This window comes from Capsicum annuum, chromosome 9 (assembly GCF_002878395.1).
Source record: "Capsicum annuum cultivar UCD-10X-F1 chromosome 9, UCD10Xv1.1, whole genome shotgun sequence".
Taxonomy (NCBI): domain Eukaryota; kingdom Viridiplantae; phylum Streptophyta; class Magnoliopsida; order Solanales; family Solanaceae; genus Capsicum; species Capsicum annuum.
In genome coordinates, this window is record NC_061119.1 from 129,866,622 (window position 1) to 129,872,793 (window position 6,172).

Below are 6,172 nucleotides of genomic sequence, written 5' to 3' on the forward strand. Positions count from 1 at the left end.
ACTAATAATAATTAACATATATAGGATGATTAGTTGTTCTTGATGAATAGTGGATGCAAGGAGATTATGGTCCAGTGATGAACCTTGACTTGATGTTAGGTATTGAGTTTCTGATAAATAATGGTTAATTAATATCCCATGAATAAGGATTATGTAAAGGATAATGTTTAGGCTAATGATTACCGGTCATGTGAGACTAGTGAATTAGTGATTTAATAATAATAAACGTGGTTATCTAATAACGAGTAGTTGGGATGTATTGGTGAGATATAATTTTTATGCTGATACGATTATGATTATGAGTATACTAACATGCTTGTTGATCTACCCTTCTTTTTCCATGTATTGAGCCCGTGCCCCTATTGTATGTCTATAAATATATGTGTATTGATGTTTTTGATTATATTGGTACCTGACAAGGTCGGGGGATATATTGATACCCAGCAAGGCCAGAGAATAGTGTGATGATATATTGATATATAGTAAGGCTGGATGATACTGTGAAGATATGTTGATACCCGGCAAGGCCAGAAGATACTGTGATGATATATTGATACCCGGAAAGATCGAAGGATACTATAATGATATATTGATACTCGTCAAGGACGGAGGTTGATTATGATGATGATGGACTTGATAATGATAGTTAAGATAAAGATGGTTATGATGATGAGATTATGATATTGATTGTGTACCTTGCATTAATTCCTACATGCACATCGCCCATCACCAGTATAAACCTATGTCTATCAACTGGTATGGGATGATTGCATATATTTGGGTGAAGAATGTGCCTTGCATGGTTGTATGTTGATTGAACCTTCCAAACCTGGGGCAGTTGTGGTACACATTGGCTCGGCTAGGTATTTGGTTATCCTGAGTAGCCAGTTATTCACATTGTTGTTGATATTGTTATTATCATTATTATGATCATTATTGTGGCTAGCTTATGGCAGATTGGTCATTGATCTGGTATTGAGATCTGTGATATGTATATGGCCCCGTTTATCTTATAATGACATCATTATGGATGATTATTTCATGTCTAGCCCTGTGGATTAGAACCTTGAGCATAATAGTATTAGATCCTGATAGTATTATAATGAGGTCTTTGAATGAGGATATGATGATCTAGGTTACACTTTTAGATAACCTCACTTTATATGTATATATACATCTAGCTATATAAAGATATCATGTTACCATATATCCTTTCCTTTATTTGTTCATATTGTATACTCATTTCTTCACCTTGTATATTGCTATATATTTTCTTTCTCTCTTTATTTGTATATTTTCCTAGGATATACGGTATAGTATTGACGTCTATTGAATGTGGCTGGAATAGGATAGGTCACCCTGATACTTCCTTAATTTTATTTTGTTATACTCTTGAACATAAACAATATAACTATCCCTTCTTATTCTCATTGACTTGTTATTTGATTTCTAGACTCTTGGGTGTAGTTTCCATTCTATTTATATGTTGTATATATCTGCTTTATCTTTGGAGCTCAGTTGGCAGTTTCTTATTGTGTACTATTTGTTTGGTACTCATACTACACTTTTGCATCCTCCAGATCATAGTATGGGTTATCTCCGTTGAAGTGTGTATCGTACAGAGCATCCATGGTTTGGAGACTTAGAGTTAGCTCCTAACATTCGGAGTAATACTTATCTCCCTCTTATGTACTATACTAGTCTCTATTTTGTATTCGGAGATAGGTTGTATCAATGTATTCCTCTTGATATTTCACTTTTGTGCTCGTATTATATTTAGAAGCTCTTGTACTGATACCACTAGGTTTTTGGATGTTATTATGTATTGATCTTTCTTTTATTTATCCCACATTCTGCCCCTTAAATTATTAAGTAGTCTATTACTAGCCGTTTCGAACACGGGTTAGCTTGCCTACCGATGGGTTATGGTAGGCTCCATCAGGACCTGAGTAATTGGGTTGTGACATTCATTGACTTAATCAGTAGCATAATTTATGACTTATTAAATATTGAAATCGAGGACTTATTCAATAGTATATTCAGTAGGCAAATCAATAGCATATACATAGCTCATCCATACAAGCTTAATCGACAACTCAATCATGGGATACTCATTAAGCATTACTTCCAACATCATCCATCATAACCAAAACATATCAAGGCATCTAAATATCATCGAACTAACCATCTTCTTTGATGTACTGAAGTGTATTAAGGGTATTCAATAACTATCACAATCTTGACCTAAGGTGGGTCAAAGAGCCTACTTCTAACTCCCGAAATTATTTACCAAGCAATGTTTTTCCTAGATTAGGATAAGGTATCTAAATCCACTATTAGATGTTGAACAAGCCATAACTAGTCCTAGGATTGCAATTCCTCCTAGTGTAGAGCAACTAAGCTAATTCCACCTAAAGTAGTGACAACTAGGGTAAGATTCACCTTAATCCCAAGTTAATAAGACATTCTCCTCATTAGTTCAGTAACTAAGGCATTTCTATCCTAAACAAGAGCCACTAGGTCAACTTAACATAACATATGACTAACTAGGCTAATTATGCCCAAAACGATATACAAAATAGCTGAAATGGTCCAAATAATCTAAATATTGCATTCTATTACACCAACATCTAAAAGCAATCCCAAATCTAACACAATATCATAAATGTACTATGAATTAGCTCAATGTAACAATGGGTAAAACCTAGCCTACTTGGACATGAAGAATGCTCAAAATATCTACTAAATCACCATTTTTCCCTTTCAAGAATATTTCGTAAGATGTCAATCTATCAAAATCACATTCTACTCATCAATACAAGAATAAGGATGTCCATATAATGATGCCTATATAGCACTATTGTGCTTCGGGTCCAAACATCACCCAAAAGTCCCATGTGGGTCCTATTTATGGAAAATCAAATTTTTTAAACCAACCAAGTGTTCCCTCATGCTCAAGCAGTCATTACCCTCAAGAATGGATAAAAACCAAGATAATTTAGGGCTAAAATCAAGCCTCCATGGTTTTGAGACCTTTTTTTTTTACAAGAAATGGGAAATTCTACCATGAAAAGGGTGAAATCTTATCATAAATCAAAAGATAATTGCGAAAACAAGTGTTAGCCAATCTCCTAAATCACCCACAAGACTCACTTTCAAGATATTCACTATTTAGGGCTTTATTCCTAAGAGAATGGATACAAAATGGCAAAAAGGGACTAAAATGGGATATTTTTTCCTATACCAGGTTCTTAATGTCTTTGTCATGACCCAGGTATCGCGATCACCATAATCTAGGGCTGCACAAAGTAGTCGTAATCGCGACACTTATTATCATGATTGATGCATCTGCACCCCTGCTCAAGGATTTACGATCTTAGCCAAAACTATCACTATCACGATGCACCAGATACAGAAGGAGACTTGGAATTTTCCATGTCTCCACTAACTCCTCGAGATTCATTCAGAACCCCGTATACGCAAATAGACTAGATAACCCTTTCACATTCAATGTTTGGCACTCAACGACATATTCAAAATTTCAACCCAAGCTTGTTTTGACAAAAAGTGAGTCCCACACCAGATTTTCATTTTGTTAACTTTCTAAATAATGTATTGAAATAAGCTCGGGTGCCTTGGGACCCAAACAAAGAGTTTACTTAGGCTAAAATCAATATTCTGGACCGTTGGAACAATCATAATTTGCATTTGAGGTCATTCGACTAAAGTTTTGCCTAATGGCCATTTGGAACAAACGAAGACTTCAAAATAGGGAATTGACTCTAAAAATCAAATGAACTACTCGATAACAGAACTGTCAATTCCAGTAAGTCATAAATGACTTGGGACAGATATAGAGTAGATCTAACAGCAAAAATGAGTGGAAATATGGATAATAACCTAAAGGGTCATTACAATATCCATTATTAAAGGAACTTTCAATCACAAAAGTTAAAGGATTAGGATATAGCTAAAGTCTCGAACAGGTGAGGATACTGGGTTCGCATCTCACTCTCAACTCCCAAGTAGCCTCCTCCACTGGGTGGTGCCTCTACTGAAAATTAGCTACAGGAATCTCTCTAGTGCCCAAACACCTAAGATCACTGACCAAAATGAGCACACGCACCTCCACAAAGGTAAAATACTCATCCAACTATACTGATTCCCATCTAAGCACTTTAAATGGATTAGGAATATATTTTTGTAACTTGGAAATACTGAATACCGGGTGGACAATAGAAAAATCTATAGGTAAGGCTAATTCATAAAACATCTCACCAACTGTGGAAAAATCTCAAAACATCTAATATCTCTAGGACTAGGCTTTCCCTCCTCCCGAACCTCATCACACCCTTCATGGGCGATACTCAGAGAAAAACTCGATCACCAAATCCAAATCTCAAGGCATAGAGTCTATGGTCTTCATAGGCCTCTTGCCTACTCTAAGCTACTCTCAAATTGAGTTACCCTAACTCTATCAAATGACTCCTAAAGAAAATGGATGCCATGAGGTCAAACCTTGAAAGTCTCAAACCATCCAATCAGAGAACAACATCTCTTACCATACAAACCCTTCAAAGGTCTCATTTCAATACTCAAATAATAACTGTTGTTATAAGAAAACTTTACCAAGGCTAAGTGCTCCTCCCATTGGCAACCATAAGACATAACATAGTCTTGAAGCATACCTTTAAGCTGGTGAATACTGTGCTCGGACGGACCATCGGTTTGCGGATAAAAGGCCATAATAAGGTCTACCTGGGTGCCCAACTCCTCCTAAAAGCTCTCTAAAAGCTATAAGTGAACATAGAACCTCAGTCCAAAATGATAGATATGGTCACACCATGCAAATGGACTATCTCACGCATATATATATGAACCAACCTCTAGGTACACCATGCAAATGGAGTATCTCATGCATATATATATACGAGCTAAACTCTAAGCACTGAAGGACATCTGAATAGGAATGAAATGTGCAGACTTGGTCAGTCGATCCATGATGAACCAAACACCGTCGAAATTACAGGAAGTACGCGGCAAACCACTAAATAAATTCATGGTAATAAATCCCACTTCAACTTAGGAATGGGCAATCTCTAAATTAATCTACCAAGTTACAGATGTTTGGTCTTTACTTACTCAATATCAACAACAAACTCAATCTCACGGGTAGGAGGTATACCAGGAAGGTTGCTAGGTAACATATTAGGAAACTTATAAACTATAAAAATAGAGTCAAGTGATTGACTATCCAAACTAGTATCACAAATATAAGCGATATAATTCACGTAACCCCTAAAAATAAGCCTTCTAATACAAACATAATAAATAATCACCCTCAGCTCGTGGCTAATTACTTCCTGCCATATGAATAAGGGTATACTAGGCATCACTAAGTTAATAGTTTTAGCAAAACAATCCATGACTACATGATAGTGGGACAACCAGTCCATGCACAAAGTCATATCAAAATTCAGCATATCAAGAATAATAATATCAGCATAAGTATCAAAATCTCTAATAGTCATAACACAGGATTTGAAAACCTGATCCACAATTAAAGAATCACCCATGGGAGTAGAGACACGCAATGGCATGGATAGTGAATCCCAAGATAACTCTAATAGTGGAGCATAATGAGTAAATACATAAGAACAAGTGGATCCCTAATCAAATAAAGCAAGGGACAACAGATGGCATACAAAAATTATACCTGTAATAAGAACATCTAAAGACTTAGCCTCGGGTCTAGCAAGTACTATATAAACCTAACCACGCCTACCATCAGGATAGGCTTCTGACCGACCTCATGTCCCCCCCTACCTGAGAACCTCCTTAGTACCCTGGAAACTACCCATACGGCCTTAAGAACTACTTTTTGGTAAGTGATTAACTACTCTAATATGGAGAACACTCTGAGATTATGCAAAAATTGCACCATGAATAGGGAAATCTCACGAATAGTGACCATGACCTCCAAAACTCTAACATGTACTAAGAGCTGAATTCGAATTAACAAATTTGGCTAACCCATGATAACCAGTATGTTTAGAATGAATAGATGATGAAACTCACAAAGACTGACCACTACTTTGACCAGGGCAATCACTATCACTAGACAAACCTTCGTCAGTAATCTAAAGATCTACCTAATTAGGTTGACTAGGCA